This window comes from Mirounga leonina, unplaced genomic scaffold (assembly GCF_011800145.1).
Source record: "Mirounga leonina isolate KUSES-001 unplaced genomic scaffold, KU_Mleo_1.0 Mir_168, whole genome shotgun sequence".
NCBI classification, from domain to species: domain Eukaryota; kingdom Metazoa; phylum Chordata; class Mammalia; order Carnivora; family Phocidae; genus Mirounga; species Mirounga leonina.
In genome coordinates, this window is record NW_023270426.1 from 66,108,496 (window position 1) to 66,131,148 (window position 22,653).

Genomic DNA, 22,653 nt, shown 5'->3' on the forward strand with positions numbered 1-22,653 from the left:
CAAAAGCCACAGTTATTTTACAGTACTGAGGAATAAATCTAGCAAACTATGTTAAAGAAATGTGATCACAATATTATTTTAAAAAATCTGAAAAGTATAAAAATGAACTAATAAATATAAAGGTATTCTATGATCTTGTATGAAGGCTATAAATATCATAAAGTTGTCAATTCCCGAAAGTCAAGTTCCAAACAGTGTTTATTGTGGAAAATAAATGAGTTTATTGCTCCACATTCTTGTCAGCATTTGATGTTTTAAGGTTTTGAACTTTGACCATTCTAATAAGTATGTAGTGGTATCTTACTGGTTTTTTATTTTGCAATTCCCTGTTGACATATGATGTTAAACATCTTTTCATATACTTGTCACCTGTATATTTTCTTTGGAGGGGTTTCTGCTAAGGTATTTGGCCCACTTTTTAGTCCAATTGTTTATTTCTTTTTATTGTTGAGTTTTGAGTTCCTTGTATATTTTAGATAATAGTCCTTTACCGTATGTATCTTTTGCAAATATTTTTCATCCGGTTTGTGGCTTGTCTTCTCATTCTCTTGACATTATGTTTCACAGACCAGAAGTTTTTAATTTTAATGAAGTCTAGCTTATCAATTATTTCTTTCATAGATTGTCTAAAAAGTCATTGTCATACTCAAGGTTATCTAGAGTTTCTCCTATGTTCTAGAAATTTAACAGTTTTGTGTTTTACATATAGGTTTATAATACACTTTGAGTTCATTTTTGTGGCAAGTGTAAGGTCAGTGTCTAGATTAATTTATTTGCATGTGGTTGTCCAGCTGTTCCGGTTGAAAAGACTGTCTTTGCTCCATTATATTATCTTTATTTCTTTGCCAAAGATCAGTTGACTGTATTTATGTGGGTCTCTTTCAGGACTCCACTCTGTTCCATGGATCTATTTGTCTGTTCTTTTACCAATACCACTGTCTTAATCATGGTAACTTTATACTAAGTCTTGAAGTCAGGTAGTGTCAATCCTCCAACTTTGTTCTCCATCATTATTATGTTGGCTATTTTAGGGCTTTTGTTTCTTCATATAAACTTGAGCCACAGTGTCAATATCCGTGGAATAACTTCCTGGGATTTTGATTGGGATTATGTTGAATCTATAGATCAAGTTGGGAAGAATTCACATGCTGACAAGATTGAGTCTTCCTATCTGTAAAAATGGAATATTTCTCCAGTAATTTACTTTTTCTTTGCTTTCTTTCATCAGAGTTTTGTAGTTTTCCTCATATAGATCATATACATATTTTCTTAATCTTTGTCTAAGTATTTCATTTTGGGGGGACTGCAAGCTTTCTGAACAGTTTCTTATAAATTTTAGTAAAGTTGAAGATGCAGAAATTCTACAGAGAAAAAACTCTCCTTTTGTGTATTTAGAAAAAATTTAATTGTGTGCACACATACAAACCTGTTCAGAGTCTCATTGTAACATTGTATATAGGAGTAAATATTAAAAATGCTCATCAGTAGAATAATGAATAAATCAATTGTGAGAGAGTCATGAAATGTATTCCTGAGGCAATTTTAATGGAATAAATATACATGTATCAACATGGATAAATTTCATTAATAATATATTGACTGAAAAAAAGCAAGGAGCAAATGATAAAAGCAGTAAACACTATATAAACTTGTAAAGCACTGTTATATATTATTTAACATAAAGATTAGAAAAGTATGAATATGGATTTGGAAGATTCAAGCCAATATCTGAACAATAATCTGAACAGGAGGGAAAAGATGTGCTGAGTGGAAAGATGTTTCTGTTTTATCTAACTTTAAAAAGAATTGAAAGACGGGCGCCTGGGTGGCTCAGTCATTAAGCGTCTGCCTTCGGCTCAGGTCATGATCCCAGGGTCCTGGGATCGAGCCCCGCATCAGGCTCTCTGTTCAAAAGGGAGCCTACTTCTCCCTCTCCCACTCTGCCAGCTTGTGTTCCCTCTCTCACTGTCTCTCTCTGTCAAATAAATAAATGAAATCTTTAAAAAAAAAAATGAAACCTTCCTTTAAAAAAAAAAAAGAATTGAAGGAAATATGGCAACCTGTTGACATTTATTAAATCATTAGTTTCTCATGCATTCTTTTATTTACTTTCCCACTCATTCATTGTGCCTACCTACACTATTCATTGTTTCTTTCATTTACTTGAAGTTTTTTTATCATATTTACTGTCATCCTCTTCCATTACAAGCTAAGTACCATGACAGCAGGTACCTTGTCATATGTTTGAGCACCATATTTCCTGTTTCTACTACATTGCCTCACTCAGAGCTTGAATTCAGTGACTAATAAAATGAAAAGTATGAATTTATACCAGTTCTACCATTCACAAACAGTGCAATTTGAGGCAAGTTACTTAACATTTATGAGGTTCAATTTTCAAGTCTATAAATTAGTGATAATATTAATACCTTCCTTATAGGATTGTAAGATTTTAAAAATAACGTTTCAATTAAGACAGTTTTTATTCCATTATATAGAATGTGCTCAATAAATGGCAACTATTTTTTTATTATTATTATTAGCAACAAGTAAGAGCAACATCCCACTTTCCAGCCACTTTGAGATCACTACTTGAAAATGCAGGAGGTATACTAAAGAAAAATTCTAACAAGGGGTGCCCGGATGGCTCAGTCAGTTAAGCAGTCTGTCTTCAGCTCAGGTCATGATCCTGGAGTCCCAGGATTGAGCCCTGTGTGGGGCTCCCTGCTCAGCGGGGAGTCTGCTTTTCCCTCTCCTGCTGCACCCCCCACCCCGCTCATGTTCTCTCTCTAGCTCTCTCTCTTTCTCCCTCTCAAATAAATAAATGCATAAAATCTTAAAAAAAGGAAAATTCTAACCTGAAGGCTGTTAGGGTAACCCAAGTAACTTTATTTTACAGTAACCCAAGTAACTCACATAAAAAGATTGCTTTTGCAGTTTTAGAGAAAGGTCAATTTGGTCATTATCAGGTAGTTTCTTGTGTTATAATTTTAGGCCATTTTGTTACCTGAAATGTAAGGACATTCAAATGAAGGAATGATCTTTCTGTTTACCTTTCAGGCATGTCTCAAATTTTCTGCACCTAATTTTTATCTTTTATTTTAAAAGAGTAAAAAGTACTCTTCTCTCAGGTTAGGTTGACAGAGCTTCAATAAGAACCTTTACAAATCAGCCCTACTTCTCCCCCCCACACACAGTTTTATTAAATTTATACTATATTCTTTGGCGAATGAATTCATTTTTCCTGTACCTATTTCATTACTTGATGATACTCAAGTGAGTGCATTTGTTATGGTTATCACTCACGTTTATGCAAAAGGATTCCAATGAAAAGTGAAATGGAAGACAGAGTAGCTTGCAAATCTTTTGTTTATTTTTAAACACAAATTTCCTTTTTTCTATAATCGTAGCAATATAATTTGGCATTTTATTTTTAATGGCAGGACTTAACTGATAGAAGGTAGAGGCTAATTGGGATGTAGAGGTGATAGATAGTTAAAATAATAAGGTGAATGTCAGGCTGTAAACAAAACATTTTAACCATCACTATTTTTCCTGCAGATTATCCAATTTGGCATGTTATATTCTCTAATAAAAAGGACATTGAAGTAGGAATCAAGAGACTGTTGATTCTTCTGTAAATTTATTGTGAGATCTTATCTGTCTATATGCATATATTCTCATGTTTGATGTCCTAACCTGTAAGAGGAAAATAATACTTTGATCTCTAGAGTGTCCTAAGAATTAAGCACCTCAAAAGTATATCAGGTTCTTGTGTGTACGGTGAAAAACAAAAGACAAGTAACTCATGTAAGAAAATCAGTGAATCCGTGAAAGCAATGTGTCAAGCTATGGATTTCTCCAGTCCGTATGTTGTAGGAAAAAAACAGCTTTTAAAAAAGTATTCTAATACCATCACTTGAAGACATTGGGTTATCTTGGGAAGGGGGGAGATGGCAGCCTATTAGTGAAATATCAAAATTAAATAATCCTACAGGTAATTCACCTTGTACTCAAGGAGGCAACTTGCTCTTCTGCCAGAGTACTTATTAAATCTGACAGAAAACTTAAGTTACTAGGTTTGTTACCACCTACATGTTCTTGTTTCCCATCCCTAAAACAGAGCTCTTTGTACATAGTTCAGTATGTACAATAGGTTCAATATCTATTCATTGAAAAAATACACAAATGGCCTGAATCAAGGAGTACTTGGAATCTTTCATAACAGTGAGTGATGAAGGTATCTCCAGCTCCAGTTTAATAAGCACACCAGAGCCTTACAAATCACTATTGATTTCCAAAGGGCAATAATTTTTCTCTCTCCCTCCCCCTTCCCTACCTTACTTCATCTCTATTTTTACGTCTTCAAAATCCTTCTGTATCAAAAGCTTGAATTGTGACAGAGATTTACAAGTCTGCCCAAAGTTTCTAGAAAAATGAAGTTGCTCTTCTAGATGGTGTGAACATTATAAAGGGGTCAATAGATAGAAGAGGAACAACAGATTTATTGAACCACTGATGCTGATGAAACCTTTTTTGGGAGCAGAAAATGACAGGCCATGAGACCTAGATAGTGCACAACAAAGATTAGATTCTGCAGGAAAATCAGAAGAATCTGAGAACTAGTTTTACAATACCATGAAAATTCAGAGTAAAAACAGTATAACACCTGCCTTCTCAGGCTCATCTTAGATACAGTCCTTATTCAATATTCCTTAGCTCCTTTCATCTACTGAGTTATTCAAACTGGCCTATTCTCCAATCCTAAGTCTTCCCATATTTTGTATCCCTTGTTGATTAAGGGTGTTTTTCTTATTCCTTATGTCTTATTCCTTACCTCACATGCATTAATTCTGTAAGTCTCAACTTCAATGTCATTTCCTTCAAAAAGGCAATTAATTACTGGTCTTCCATATTGCTTCAACCCAATCTAAATTAGTTCCTTTATTTTTTCATGATATCTTATATGTATCTATAAAAATACCTGTCAAATTATAATTATATATTAACTTTATGACCTTTATATCTCTGCACTATCCTGTAAAATCCACAAAAGCAGGAACTGTGTCTATTTTGTTAATATCCTATCCTCAGTATCTGACACATTTTTTTTCTCACATGGAAGATGTTCTATGTGTATTTAGGGAAGGGAGGGAGGGAGGATGGGATTCTCTGTATGTTACCATAAAGGAAATTATGAAATAAGATATATTTGCATTTGAGCAAAGAAAAAAATTGATCTTAATTTAATCACAGATGTTTACATAGAAAAAAGTTTATATAACATATGGATCATTTACATAATAAAATAATTATTATAATTTCAAATAAAATTTAGTAACTCCAAGAAAAGGGATGACATATATTCATGAATTTAAAAGTTGTTCTTAGTGGGACACCTGGGTGGCTCATTCAGTTGAGTGTCTGACTCTTGGTTTTGGCTCAGGTCATGATGTCAGGGTCGTGGGATCAAGCCCCACTTCGGGGCTCCACAATCAGCGGGGAATCCACTTAAGATTCTCTCCCTCTTCCTCTGCCCCTACCACCCCCTCTTTCTCTGTAAAAATAAATAAGTAAATCTTTAAAGAAATGTTCTTAGTTTACACATGTACATTATGTCTTGCTTTTCAAAATGATTTCCCCAAAGGATTCTATCAAAATGGTGATATTCATGCATCCAAATCAAAAAGAAGGTATTTTATCCTTTTTGTATTGTTTAAATATAAAATGTGGCTCTATCTACATTTTTATAATAGATATTTCAAGATCGATTGTTTGCTGTTCCATCTCTGCTTTTCTAAAATTGGTGTTAACTGTAAAACTAAAACTAGTTTTTGTAACAGTCCTGAAATTTAGCCTCTAACACCTTATGCATGGAAGGATCATATCTTCTAATAAAGCTTAAGGACTGAAATACAGTTTTGTATACTGACACTATAGATCACTTAATTATAATAATTATTTCATTATGTCTCCAGGCAATAGTTCATTAGCAAAGGCCACTAGAGACATTTATAGCAATATTGTCTCACAGTTAGCCAGGAAGGACTAATGGCGATGATGCAAGGAAGAAGCCTTGGGCTTCAGTCAGGAGAACTGAGCCATAGTGCTAAGGATACCTTCCATGACTGTGTGACTTGAGGCTAGAGGAGTTCAATTCTGTGTCAGTTCTCTCAGTAATAAAATAAAACAGCTGCACTAGATAGAACCCAAAGTCCTTTCTAGTTTTAAAACTTCTACATATACATTTCTTTTTTTAAGTTTGTGATGATGACATTTTGCTATCCTAGAAGATGTAGTAAAGCATGACCACTCCCTCTATAGCTCTATCATTTTCAAGTCCATCTCCATGGATAAAACTGTGGGGTATGTCCACATTTGAGGGTGCTATCCCAGTAGACTCTTGGAGGAATCAAAGGAGAACTTAAAACTTCCAGATTTATCCCTTAATTCTCAGATGAGAAAACTGAGATGGTACATGCCCAGCATCACATTCTGAGCATACAGCAGGTCTGAGAGTGGAACCCATGGATGTTGACTTCCATTCCAGTGTGATTATCATTCACAACACTGCCTGGTTATAAATGATGATACTCCATCTCTTGCTGTGGATTCTCAATTTCTTAATGTAAAATTAGTTTTAGTCCTCTAAAGCCATATGAGTAGAAGGAATTATTAACAGTCCCTGAAGTATGGGGAAGCACATAATGAGTTTATAAAAAGATACTGAAATTAGTAATAATTATGAAATGCACTCTATCAACAAAAATGTACACTATCCACAAAAATTAATTACCTAAAAATTATTAAACTTATAAGTATGTAATTTGTGGATGTAACACTTTTATATTAATCATATGGATTATTCATTATTTGCATATTTCCTGTTTCTGTAAATCACATGTATATGCTGCATCTAATTATATTTATTGAAATAACTACATTCTCTGTCTCTTTTACCTAAATTACACATATATAAAATGCTATTATGAAAAAAATATATACACATTTTCATTAGCCTGCCTTTCTGGGGTTATTGTGGCTGTGTTTAAAATTTCATCATTGTATTCTTTACATATTTTAATATATTAATGGTTGCATTCAGTTTCATTTAGCTTCATTATATAATTTAGATTTCTAAGTATAGCAATTTAATGTAGTATCTAAATCTTTTCTGTAAAATTCCTCATAACGCTTTGCAAATTATTCCACATTCTTCCTGTCTCTTTGTTAGTCAACCAAACAATATATCTCTTTCCAGAACAAGTCACAAAAAATATGTCCAAATGTTTGAATTTAGTAAACATTATTAATTTCTATTATAGTCCTAAAATTAATAGAAATGGCTCTCAAAAATTGGAATAATGTTGCTTACTTTCAAAGCAACCTGGTAGAAATTTTCCCTTTTGTCCCTGAAAGCAGAAGCAGTTTGTAATGATTTAAAAGAATAAATTAGGCTTATTTTCTCCTGAAATGGGCTGAAATTAAAAAACAAGATAAAGTTTTCTTTTTTTTCTTGGTTTGGTTCTTTTTTTTTTTTGCTGACTAATGAATTCTTTAAACAATATTTAGTAAAATTGTTAGAAAATTATATTTGCATGTATATTCTCTGGCTTATTTTTAAGAGGACTTGAAATGACTGCCATGACCTTTTATTCCTTTCCCCTTCATGATGAAAGTGCATAACATAAACTCTAGAATCTGTATCAGGTATGAAATGTCACTTATTTATTCATCAATGATTTATTAAGCGTATATTATGTACCAATACTGATCTACATGTCAGCATCATTTTGAGCAAAATGGACATAATCTTCACCTTAATTGGAGAAGAGGGGGAGCACAGAGAAGGAGAAATATGGGGTTAAAATGCAGTGTGATATTATAGCACTCCTTTAGCCCTCCACCTAGGGTGGTCCAGAAATGCTTCCAAAGAAGGTAATGTCTAAACTTAGCCTAGTGGGTGCATAGTCATTACCCAGTTAATTTTGATAAAACATCCAATGTAGTTGTAAGCAAAAAGAACAAGAAATGTGACATACATTTTTAGTGGCTAATGTGTATAATCTGGACAGTGATAAAAAGGACACTGGAGAGGAATACAGAGATTAATCATGAAAACTCTTATAAACAGACCATCTTAAGAAGTTTTAACTTTGTTATAAAGATAGCAGGAAACCTTTCAAGTATATAAGCATAGAGATGACATGTTCAGAATTAGTTTATTAGGATTCCTAGTTGTCACAGGAGAAGTTAATGTTGAGGTGGAGTGAGACAAGAATAGAGGCTAACACCAGTTAGAAGATTATTGAAGTAATACAGGCAAGAGATGGTGATAATATAGACCAGGGTAGTGATGGTGAGGTTGAGGAGATGCTTAAGAAAAAGAGAGTCAAACTTTAGTCAATGCCACTGTTGTTTCTGCTAAGTTTGGTTTGGTCAATTCAATGCCAAAAAGTCAGTCAAACCTATTCCACTGAATGACAGAAATGGCCACCAAAAATAGCACAGGGGATAACCAAGTACACTAAATAAATGTGCTTATACAAATGACTGGCTACTCTTATTCCTTCAAATAACTAATCAGTTACATACAGACTGATTAATTAGTACAAATTAGATAAATTAGTACAAATCCAGTGTATGCCATGAAGGCAAAACCTGCTTTTCATTGCCATCTTAAATTTGCTCTTAGTTTTTAATATTTTCCTACAAGGTTTGGCCATGCCTGGTCTTTCTTCTCAAAGACAAGAAGGCTAAGAGTATGGACATGCTATGCTGAGCAGCAGAGCAGCTAGACAAGTGATGGAGGGAAAACATTTGCTAAATGTTATGATAGAAAATTAAAATAGGGAACCAAAGAAGAACCCAGATGAACAAAGATTAGAATAGCTATTAGATCATAGGTGGGAAGTAGGAAATTAGAAAAATACATGCTGTTCTTTTGAAAGATTTGTTCTGAAGGTAGAGTTGTAGATCACTAGCTTCAATAAAGGTCAGTTGTAAGAAGGTGTTGAGTTTTGCCAGTTGTGGGGATTACTTATGTTTGTAGTCTCAGGGGAAAGAACCAGAAGAGAAGCTGAAGATAAAAGGAAGTCTTTTTTTTGTTTTTTTAAGATTTTATTTATTTATTTGTCAGAGAGAGACACAGTGAGAGAGGGAACACAAGCAGGGGGAGTGGGAGAGGGAGAAGCAGGCTTCCTGCTGAGCAGGGAGCCCGATGCGGGACTCAATCCCAGGACCCTGGGACCATGACCTGAGCTGAAGGCAGCCGCTTAACAACTGAGCCACCCAGGCACCCCAAGAAAGCCTTTTTTTTTTAAATTTATTTGAGCTAGAGAGCGAGAGAGAGAGCATGAGCTCAAGTCGGGGGGGGGAGGGGCAGAGGAAGAGGGAGAAGCAGGCTCTCCGCTGAGCTGAGAGCCCGATGCAGGGCATGATCCCAGGACCCTGAGATCATGACCTGAGTTGAAGGCAGACGCTTAACTGACTGAGCCACCCAGGTGCCCCAAGAAAGTCTTGATATAAAAAGTGGATTATAGTCTTGAATGAGAATACAAAGGATAAGAGCAAGGAGTAAACCAGATAGTTTGCTATGAAGTGGAGGTTTCCTCTGAGCCTGAAGAAAAGGAGATAGGATGGTGAGAATGGAGATCAATTGAGAAGAGTAAAGGAAGTTGAGGGAGTTTATACCTCATGACACTGATGGTCACTATGTAAATACCTATCTCAACAAATTAACCACATGTATTCAGTAGGAGTCAGAGAGTCATACAAAAGGGGCATTTTCTTCTGATGAATATTGTGGCTTCTCAGATTCAGTAACAAGGGAGAAATAAATTTTGCAGCTATTAGTCTTTTAAGAAGGCTAAAAAAGGAAATAATTTTGGAGTGCTGGTTATATGTTATTTTCTGTTTCCAAATATTACTAAGTAATATATTAGCTGATCAGTAAATAAAGATAATATATATAAATTAATTTCAAACAACCTCACTTCTCAAATTACAGAATATGGTCACAAAGAAACATAGTATTTATTCCAATTTAATCTCTAATAACATTAATGTTCCGATTTGGTGTGAAAATGTAAAAGAGACAGTCAGCACTGTTCTTCCATCAAGAGAAGGAAGACTTAAAACTGTAAGAATCAGTAGTGAAGTTAGATCAGGTTGGCCAGAAAATCCAGAGGGAAGGAACATAAATTGCTACTAGGGAATGGCTGAAGTAAACAAACTTGGAGGACTTGGTTGTTCAAAAAGAAAAATAAAGCCATAAAATATTTGATAACAATGCAAAATAGATTTAGTAGGAGTAACAAAAATATAGGTAAAAGAAAGAGAATACCCAAAAGAAAAAAGGGAAAAGAAAAAGGTCTAATTTACACAAATCAATTCGAAATCGTGAGAGATTTATCTGTTTTCATCATAACAAGGAGAAATGTATGGCTTATGTAACTTTACCTACACAAATGACATGAATGAAAACAACTGGAACTCAAACTGATATCATTTGTGCTTAACCCAGATTTAACATCATCTCACTTGCCTGGTCTTATGCACCTATTCCCAGCTTCTGGTCAACTTAATATCTTGTTCTGACCATTAGCCTTGACTACTGGAACCAATTTTCCTCACCAGTATGGACTACAACATTGTACTAGTAAAGCAAGAAATTAGAAAGGTTATTGGTCAAAAATTCCCAAAGAAATAGGTGAATAAGCTCAAAGGCAATCAGGTAGATGATAAACATAAATGTGAAGAGGGTAGCCAAACTGGATTTATTTGTTCAGTAATTATGGATTTGTTTCTACTTTGTGCTGAGTACTGTTTTAGGCATAAGGTCAGCTAGAGACTTCTGGCTATGCCAGAAAGCAAATTAACTCTCAAAGACTAATGAATCTTATCAAAAGGACAAAAAGCCAAAGGAAGTGGCTCCCATTGGCCAAACATGGAACTATTTGAACATCAAAAAGAATAATGAATGCAATTGATTGTGCAAATTGAATATACAGGAAGTTATTGGTCCTGATACTAAACAAGAAAGAAGGCCTGGGGCTCCTGGGTGGCTCAGTTGATTAAGCATCCAACTCTTGATTTCTACTGGAGAGGAAAACTTACCCTCACTAGACTTCACCAGATTTGCCCTACTTTGATCTTAGACTTCACAAACTTCAGAACTATGAAATATAAATGTTTGTTTTTTAAGCCACCGAATCTATGGTACTTTAGCAGCCTAAACTAAGACATGCTATAATAAAAAAATAATTTGTAAAGGAAAAATAGAATAAATGTCTTTTTCTTTCAATTTTTCGTTGTCAAGAAAGAAATTGCTGCCTCTTACTTCCTCTGTTGTAGAATGAGTTGTTACTGCTGTTGTTGCTGTTTTTGAGAGGGCGAAGAGGGCCTTCCTCTTTTTTGTTTTTTTTTTTACAATTTTTAAAATTAGAGAGAGTGTGTGTGTAGGGGGAGGAACAGAGGGGGAGGGACAAGCGGACTCCTCTCTGAGTACAGAGTCCAATGCGGGGTTTGATCTCATAACCCTGAGATCATGACCTCAGTAGAAATCAAGAGTTGTAACTCCTAATGAAACAGCAGATTCTGTCATTAATCATTAATTCATTAAAATGCTATGTGAAAGGTTGTTAGGATCTTTATATGGAGCAACTAGGTTGTCACCACCTGAGCCTCTGTGATGTTAGCATCACTAAAAATGAAGCTAAGAGATAGGCAGAGGCCTATCTTCATTGTGTTAGAGTGTAGCATCTTTAAAATACAGGGCGACCAGATAGTATTTCCTAATGTAATGCAATAAAAAAACACACAAGAGTTGTGGAGTTGAGTTGCCAAAAGTTTATCTGAATCCATTTAAGTCTCTAGAGCGAGGTAGTCTCAACCTACTGGAAATGAAGAGAATAGAGGAATATTAAGCACTACCCAAAGTAAATAACCACACTAACCTAGAATGTGGATCAGTCAGCTCCATTCTTCATGATAACTTCCTAGGTTTCTGTGATAAGCTACAGGCATGGGTGACTGAAGGAGGCAAGAATGCTCTAGGGAGAAAACATAAAACTAAATAAAATGTATGGACCTCGCTTGGAATTTTACTTGAAGAAACAAATAGAAGACATTTTAGCACAATTGAAGAAATTTAATTAATTACAGATTGGGTATAAAATGACACTGGATAATAGTGTTAATTTAAAAGTATGATAATACAATGTTTATGTAAGAAAATGTCTATATTTTTTTAGAGATACACACTGAGATAAATAAGGATAATATGCTGTCTACAATTTCTTTTAAACTTGTTTAACAAAGAAAAGAAAAGAAAAAGTTAGATAAAGGAGATAAAGCCAATCTTGATCTAATTGATGGTATTTGGGGATATTATACTATTCCCATTACTTTTGTGTATATTTGAAAATATCCATGGTATTTTTTAAAGCTGTTGCAAAAATCCAGGTAAGAAATGAATATGGGCTGGGCATGAGTAGTTGTTATAGAAAGATTTAGAAACTATTTAGAAGATGGTCTACAGAGTTACTGAAGGAACTGATAGTTGAGATGGTGGAGGTGAGTGAAACTGAAGAACTTGATTTTCTGGATGCTAAATGTGGAGGAATATCTAAATACTGATTGTGGAACAATGGTCTAAAGGAAGCAGTATCTGATATCCAAAAGGACAGTGATTTAAACTCTAGCCCTTAGTGTACATGGCATAGAAAGCCAATCAAGCTCTCCTCCTTCTATCCAACCTCATCAACTGCCTTCAATTCTAACTCACCCATCAGTAGGTCTCAAATATGCCTCATCAGTCTGAGTTCCACACTAACTCTTGACAGAACCAACTAGATTACTCATAGAACTCTTAAGCTTGACCTCTTAGAAACTGTTGTATTATCTTTTCTACTCTCCATCTTGACCCCAAACCTGCTTCTCCTCCTGTATCCTCTGTTAATGACAATCATTTCCTCAGTTATCCAACATAGAAACCCAAGTTGATCTTGTCTCTTTGCTCTCCCTTACTCCCTCCCCCTTACTTTGTCCATCACAAAGTCCTGTAACTCCAAAACATTTCTGATATTTGTCCTCTCCTTTCCACTACCACTTCTAAAACCTACCATATAAAGTCAATTAGGCCACAATCAGAGTCCATCCTGCCTTTTCAACCTCATCTCTTGCCACATTTGCTTTTGTGTTAGTAGGTTCTATTCATGTGTTCTGGTAAAAGAGTCCGAGAAGACAATATGTCCTTTCTTCTTCTGGACCTTTGTTTAAGCTCTCTCTTTATTCCATTTATTTCTAGTAATTTTTAGTCATCCTCTAAGCCTTGTTTGAATCTTTGCTAATCTCACTCTATACTGCCAGCCAGAGGACCAACTCATAGCCCTCTCCTCTGTGCTCCTGTAGATGTCTCAGTAGAAGTGCTGCCACCTTCTAGTGCTGAGTTAGTTGTCCACTCTATACTGTGGACAAATTGAGGACAAAAAGCTTGTCTTACCCATTTTTATTGTCTTGTCACTCAATGTCAGATATATATTAAATGTTCAATTACAATTACTTGAATTGTGTTATAATCTACATTTTCTTTTGAAAATAAGTGTGATGAGTTTTGATTAGTAATATAAGGATAAAGTGCAGATAAGCCTTCCTTCTTTTTACCTTATTTAGTGAAATAAACATATGGCTTAGTCATTAGAGACTGAAATAAAATAGTGCATGCTAGACTTTCTTGGGCTCATTTGAAAATCCGGTCCTGATTTCTTTTCAAGATTATGAAAGAGATGCTTTCTCAATTGATTTTTTTTTTCCAAGTATCAGTCTCCTTTCTGTATTTCTGCCTAAATCTGCTTGTATATGTATCTGGTAGGAGAGATTACATGGACAATTCACTTTCTCTCTGTTTGGTAAGTTAATAGGTCATTAACAAAACTACTGTAGGTGAGGGCAGGTGGGTGTGCACTTTCTTACAGGGACAGCCCCAGCGTGACTGTTCATTGGGCAGTTAAGAATATGACAATAACATTAGGCTCTACCAAAAAGAAAGCAGGGATACTGATTTTACCCTTGTCTACCCAGAAGTCAGATTGTATCTTAACATTTCAGAGTTAAACACAATATTTCTCAGAATTTAGCTCAAGTTACCATTTCTGAGGAGATCACTTTTTACGGATTCATGGGTCTTCTTCTACTCGGGCTTAGTGTTCACATGTGGGGGAATCCTTTCAGGTACCTCTGTTACTGCAGGCTAGCAGAACTGGAAAGAGCCTGAGACTTCATGCCAGTATGAGCTTTATCCCTAAGACTCATCTGAATCATGTTCAGATGTTACTGCTTACCTGAGAGACATAGAGAAATAGACTCTTACTCCATTGTCTTCTTACAGATCTGTGGTAGCAGTTAAATAGGAAAGGGGAAGAGGCTATGGGAGGGCAGGAAATATGGAAGGAAGATACTTGCTAACTCCTTTCAGCCTATATCTTGGTGATGATGGAAGGATGAATAAAAGGATGTACTCAGAAATCCCAAGTACATAGAAATCCCTAGATGAACTTTATTCTGTATAGCTGAAATGGGCATTATTTGTGTCACATGGAATTACATTATGGCTTTTACCCATTCTACTGGGTTGTTTCTCCTTTGAATGTTGTGCAAACAAAGAGATAATGAAATGGACAATATGATATGGGTTTATTTAATATTGAATCTGATGTGTTTCATATTTTCTCTTAGACTACCCAATCAGTTCATTAAGAACTATGGAAACATCCTCAAACTATAGATCAATGCATATATAATGAAAATTAAAAATTAAACTTATCAAAGGCAGTTACTCCAATTCACCAACAGTTCTGCATTGGTTGTTGCTGAAGTCACTGCCTGTAAAGAGCAAAGGAGATTATAAACTATCTTCAGCCTTTTGTTAAACAATAGAGTATTTTTCTTTTCTATTTGAATCTAAGATAAGTAGGACTCAAGAGACTTGTGTTAATAATTTTATTTTTCAGAACAGAAAAAACCTAGTTCTTTATCCAACTTCATAAGCAAATGATTAGAAAGGAATATAAAGGAATGAAGATAGTCCAAGGGAACACTTTTAAATGTCAAGTTGGGGAATGTTTTTTTTTTTTTTAAAGATTTTATTTATTTATTTATTTGAGAGAGAGAGAGAGAGAAACAGCATGAGAGGGGAGAGGGTTAGAGGAAGAAGCAGGCTCCCCGCTAAGCCGGGAGCCCGATGCGGGACTCCAGGATCATGACCTGAGCCGAAGGCAGTCGCTTAACCAACTGAGCCACCCAGGCGCCCCAGGGAATATATTTTTTTGAAAAGGGTCCAGAAGAAGCTGAATAGGTAAAGAGTGCAGCATTTAAACATCACTGTTATACAAAGGCTAGAAATTATAGTGAAAAATGAAAATAGTTGATTACACATAGTGGTAAATTGGATGATTTTTAACATTATAAAACAATACTCCTACAATAAACAATTACGAGGAAAATTGTTTGGTGTAGTCCTGCCCTTATAAAACGTGAAATTTTGGCTACTATCTTAAAAAATGAAGCTGTAATCATATTCCTGGGCATCTGTAATATCTTGTAGGTGCCAAAAGTTGACCCATAAACATATTAAAAATTCAATCTCTTGGGAAGTGATAATGTGTGGAATTAGCACCTTTAAACAGATAATCCACAGTGATCCTGGAGATGTGTTTATGTAGCAAACTTTGAAAAGTCATTGAAGATGGAGAACAGCCAACTGAATTTTTTGTGACTTTCTCCTGAGAGCACATTGAAGAACAGAGAACACACTAAAAAAGAAATTACACCTGTACATTTTAGCATAAGAATCTAATACCAGGGTGTTTTGTTCCAAACTTAATCTCCGGGGAGTGGCAGAATATTTCAAAAAGATTTTGCTAACTTGTGGCTTTAGTCTTTAAAATTCCGTTAGCTCTTTTTAAATGGAGTCTTAGGTTGTGTGTGCATCCATTATGTACAGCTATTTGCTTTGGCATCTTGCAAAAAGTTTCAATGAAAGAGTGATTCCTTCATTCCGCGCATGTTTGCAGGAAGTGGGTTGTCAGCCTCTCCTAGAAGATCCTATTAGAGCAAACAAAACCATTAGAAAACAAGTTATTTTTTTTCTCAGCACTCAAGCTTAGATAACAGCCTAATTTTTAGAAACTGCCAGCTTTCGTTTTAGAGTTTAGACCTTCTATTTTAAAATTAAATTTAAAACTCCCGCAAATATTGTTGATAGCAATATTCTTTCTCTACATAAAACTGACTTGCTGGGATTGTTTTTACGTTCTTAACAGAAAGATTTTATTTAAAATTTTCAGTTACCATGCAGTCTATATAATAGAGATAATTTTATATGTATATTTATTTCAGTAACATCAAGAATATATTTCATTCATAGTACTAAAAAGTTCTAGCACTGATTTCTGACAAAATAGAATAAACTAAGGTCTAAAAAAACTGAAATTATTTTATATGTATTCCCATCACATTTTTTGTTAATGACCATTGATGTGGTATCTAAAATCATGTGCCTAAAAAAATTGAGTAAGAAAAAAAGGATTATCAAAATAACACACTTATGAAAAGTGGTTGCCAAAATTAACACTAATATATACATATGTTTGAAAATAGGAAAGGATTAGCCTCTGTGAACTTCTGTCATCAATTGTGTTGGGAATTGGGCCAAATCCTGACTTCGTTCATGAACGGTTTATACTCAGATACATGGGGCACACTCCTTAGAATTCTAGGCCATAATTTATCCTACTACCTACAAGCAGCACTGTTTATAAAAGCAGTCCTGTAGAAGGGCTGTACCTTGTATTCCAGAGAGGTAAACACTGGTGTAATTTTTAAATTACAGCTATTGAGGTTCATAGACTGAAACTGTAAACATAAGTTTGCCTCACTCACATTGGTTCTTAAAGATTCATAATCCTCTAAGCTTCCCTACATGGTAAGAAATTGTGTTGGAATGTGGAAAAAAGAAACTTTGGAAGGTTTAAAAACATTTTTAGTTTTTCAAATGAGCTGTTCCTTTCCTTCCATGACTATTCACCTTTTATTTTGAGACAGTAGAAAGTTCTTAATACTTTTTGGTTTATTTTTATGGGTATAACAATAGATATTCTTAAAAACTATATAAACTACCTTGCTATTAATAAAATAATAATATCTACTATTATTTGAGTACTTATCATGTACTAAACAATGTTCCAAGAATTTTACTTGCATTATTTTGTTCAGTATTGGCTTTTTAAAAATATCATTCACTAGATAGGCTATAAGGAGACAGTAGATAAATCATAAAACATGCACATGAATAAATTGGCTTCAAAATGGTTCTAGTTGTTTCTTGGGCTGTTACAGATTATAACAGTAAATAATGATCATATATCCTAGATTTTCTGGAATAGGACTAAATTAATATACTTTCTCAGTTTAAGATCATTGACTATCACAGTCTCAGAAGACTGGTCCAGATTTCTTCTTTACATAAGAGATTCCCAGAAATAAGTCCAGAAAAGTAGAAGTGACTATTGAAGATAGGAGTGAATTCTAGCTTTTACTGGTTAACTTCAAGTAAACTTAAAGCTTCATAGGATCTCTGGAATCAGGACTTAGAAGAAATTCAGGGAATTAGATAAAATGAGTGCAGAATTTGCAAAACCACTAAAAATTTGAGAAGGGCTTGAGACCCTACAGACAGATGAAACTTCTACAAAATGTGGAGGGATCTTCCTCAGTGGATGTTGTTTGCCTAGGACTATTATCACTATGAACTAAGATGAGTCCAGATACAATGAATAGAAATCAGCTGTTTTTATAACAGGAAAATGAATATAGTAAAAAAAAATTCAAGTGGTACAAAACAGTACAAAATGATGTCTCCCTGCCAACTTTAGGCATCTGTGTCTCAGTGGCAAACATGATTTTACTTGTTTTTGTATCATTCCAGGCATTCTGTGCATAAAGAATTCATGACCGTTCATTCATTTTACAAAAATGCAAAATGGGAAAAGTTGTTGAAAATAGCAGAACATTGTGCATATTATCTTTTAAAGATTGTTCCAACCAGTATATATAGTCATTCTCTGAGATGGCTGCATAATATTCTATTGCATGGATATAACATAATTTATCCAACCAATGTCTTGCCATCACATATTTATTTAGTTCTGGTTTTCTGACATCGTAAACTGTGCTTCATGATCTCCATATCAATTTCTATTCATATATCTTAAAAGGAGAATTGCAAAGTCAAGGTGCATGCGTAGTTTTATTTTTGATAGATATCGCCAAATTTTTCTGCTGAGAAATTTTAACAATTTGCATGCTTATAATATATGTATGGGTGTTTCTTTTTCCAGTCAGAGACCAAATAAAGTATTATCAAACTGATCTTTGCAAAGCTAGCAGATGAAAAATAGTTTCTCATCTTTAATTTGCATTTATTTAATTTTGAATGCTACTGAGTACCTTGTCTTAAAGGGTGTTCTTTCTTATATATTTTATAATTTATCTGAACATATCCTTTGCAAATATTGTTTCCCAGGTGTATTTTGTAATTAATTTTTGGCATGCAGAAAATTTTAAACTTTGTAATATTAAACTAATTTGTATACTTTTTTTGTGAAATCTAGGAATTTTGGTATAGCCACACAAACTCATTCCAAGGAGTTTTTTGTTATTTAACATTATTTTCTTGAGATAGAGTTTATAAAGTTTTGTGCTCAAGATAAGCTTGAGAATAGAATTGCCAATTTTTTTTTTCTTTTGATAACCTGTCTTGGCCTCTGCCTTATGTATTCCTATTTGCCTTTACATAGAAAGCACAAAGTTAAGAGTTGCTCTCATTACAGCAATGATTTTTAGGCTTGATTTTTGGAAACTAACTTTTAATTTTTATCTTTGTGCTTAATTACTTCTATCTGTGCTTTTTTTTTTAAGATTTTATTTATTTATTTGAGAGAGAGAGACTGAGAGAGAGAGCATGAGAGGGGGGAGGGTCGGGAGGGTCAGAGGGAGAAGCAGACTCCCTGCCGAGCAGGGAGCCCGATGCGGGACTCGATCCAGGGACTCCAGGATCATGACCTGAGCCGAAGGCAGTCGCTTAACCAACTGAGCCACCCAGGCACCCTATCTGTGCTTTTTTTTAATGTTGTATTTCATACCTTTAGATATAGGAAGACAATAGTTACAACTTTAAAGTACTTTACATGTTTCTATCACATATTAATTTGATTGCCATATTGGGCAAGTATTCTCATTTTTATTTTGTTATAGGAGGAAATAAATATTTGAAAATTAGTGACTTGGTGAAATAACATAGGTACTAAGCCAACTCAAATATTTTTATTTTAAATGTACTGTGCTCTCTACTATATTACTCTCCTCTCCACCCTAATAAAATAAAATATATTTATTTATTTATTTTATCTAAGAATAACAAATGCCATGTTAATGGTTCAGGATGTGCTTTAATACCAATCACCTGAGAGTGATGTTAGGATGTATAAATCCAGATTCACAATATGCATAGGACTGAAAGGACCCTGTGAAACCTCCTCTAGGGAAATTTAGAAAATGGCCTTTAAATATGATGATTAATTAAAATATATTTTTTAGGATTTGAAGTAGATCATAGACAAGTCACATGCTTGCCAAATAAAAGAGATGAATGACAATATAGTTTGACATTCTTGGATTAAGTTCCCAATAATCTGAGGTATTATTTTTTCACCATTTAAATTGATTTAGATTCACATTTAATACCCAATTAATGCTGATATCACTTTTATCGTATATTTTAATTATTGAAGCCCTACATGGTAATTAAGCACATTAATTTCTCCCACAGCACCCATCATGGCTTTTAGGCAATAGCTCTCCTCCGATTTTTCCTTTAAGATATTTCTTCTTCTTTTGTGATATGCCAAATGTGATCCCATACTGGAGCACGCAAACTTCAGTTCTTTGACTTTCACTGTTCGTCTCCATGTCTCTGTTAACTCCAAGCATATGTGACAGAACTGTTCCATCTTGAGGATCATACCATATTCACACTCAGTCTTCGATCTTGACTTCAGCTGTTTTTTGTTTCATTTTACAAAAATAAGGAATCTAACAAATTCATCTCTTAGTCCGTTTCGGCTCTAAAGTGTTATAACCCTGTGATTCATCCACCAAAAACCTAGAATCTAGGTGTATTTGAGAAATGGTTGGATTTCAACCTAGAAGTCATCTTGGCTTTTTATCAGAAGACATGCATGTTTTAAAATTTTTCTGTACAAGATAGACTGACTTTACTATTAGTATGATTTTTTTTGTATAAAAATTTCTCACTTATACCTGAAGGAACAAAGCCACTTGATTACAACCCAAACACAACACTGGAAAGTGCACTGTCTTCTGAGTAATCAGGTAATTTCTCACCATCTCCATCTGTATCTGACCCCCTCAGTTCACATTTTTATACTTATCTTACTTCTCATTTATAACCTTCATTTCTTTTTTTCCCTAACGTACTAAAATAAATGTTTACTTATTACACAAAGTTCAATCTTCTAAAATAATGTAAATATTTCCTTTTGAAGCATAATAAAAGAAAGTTGTTCTGCAAACATAACTACAATTTATCATTGAAAACATACATCATTCACGCCTAAACACATTATATATATACTAACCTTACTCTCCAGTGACTATTACATAAATGTATTTGGTGTCACAGTATTTTTTCTTCATCTGATATCCTTTATAAAGAACTAATACTGTATTTTATACATATCAAAATCAAGGATTAAGTTGCAGAGGATTTTATAAATTATTAGATTCCTAAATACCTTATGTATATAGTAATACACATAAGAATTACTGTGGTTTGGGGCTCCTGGATGGCTCAGTCATTAAGCGTCTGTTTTCGGCTCCGGTCATGATCCCAGGATTCTGGGATCGAGCCCCGCATCGGCATCGGGCTCCTTGCTCAGTGGGAAGCCTGCTTCTCCCTCTCCCACTCCCCCTGCTTGAGTTCCTTCTCTTGCTGTGTCTCTGTCAAATAAATAAATAAAATCTTAAAAAAAGAATTACTGTGATTTAAGAAGCAATTTAGCTCAATTGTGCATGGTAGGAATTCATTATAACCAAATTTTTTTTTGTACTTTAGTTACTACATATAAATATAGAAAATTCATCTCACTGTGATCAATATTATGCTCTTTAAGCACAAAACATATGAAAAAACACCAAAAGCTTTCTTGATTTTGACATAATTAAACTAAGGTTATAACAACATGTTATTACATATACCACTAAACAAAACACAAAGACTATTTGAAATGTAAAGTATCCTTAGGCTATTTTTAAAATGCTGTCCATAAAATGTGAATTACATTTTTCTTTTCTTTCCCCGTTGCTTTTGGATGCAAAGAGAGTACTGAAATCACATAATTCTATGTTGTTGGCTCACTATCACCATTGGTTTAAGAAAAGCTTCTCTATTGATTAGACTATTTCCTACTCCTTTTATCCTCCCCTTACCCTCCAGAGACTACCATTTTAATGTGTTTAGGCATACAAGTTTTTTATGTCTTCATTAAATATTTAGTGTTTGTGTGTATAGAAGTATCTTAAATTTGCATAAATAAATTTTATCATTTATTTAATTTACTCAGCATCTTGTCCCTTAGCTTTATTTTTATTTACTTTTTTTAAATTTCCCATGTTTTTTAAGGTGTAAAATATGATTTTAATATATGCATGTATTTAAAAATGATTACCACAACCAAATTAATTAACACACCCATCACCTCATATAGCTATCATTGGTGTATGTGTGTGAGAACACTTAAGATCTACTTTCTTTGCAATTTCCAAGTGTACAATACAGTATTATTAACTACAGTCACCATACTGTACCTTAGATCCTAGAGATTACTCATAACTAAACATTTGTACCTTTGACCAACATCTCCCATTACTCCCACCACCATGGCCCTAGCAACTACTATTCTACTCTCTGATTTTATGAGTTTGACTTTTTATATTACATATAAGTAAGATCATACAGTATTTATCTTTCTCCATCTGGCTTATTTCATTGAACATAATGTCCTCTAGGTTTATCCATGTTTGCAAAATTGCATAATTTCCTTCTTTTTTTAAGAAGTTCTGAATAATACCACATTTTATTATTGTAATACCACTATATATATATATGTATATATATATATATATATACACATACACATACAGCTATATATACACACACTTACATCTATTCTACCCTCTTACTGATGTTGCTCCTGCTTATTCTATTTCTAAATTTCTCCACTTACCACTGCGATGATAAGGTCTCTACATTGCTGCATGTGCATCTTAGATGCTTATCAATCTTCTCAGAAACAAATGCCTACACTGTATTTAATTGTACACAATCACACAGACACACACAAACTGTAAGGAACATTCCTGTTCTTGATCTCTGATGGACCTGTCTGCAAATTACTCTGGGATGCACAAAATATTAAAAAATTCTAAATAAAGATGAAATTGTTTTTAGAATAAGGAGTCTATTTCAGAAAAAGGTACACATTTAATATAAAACAATATAAATGATTATTAATC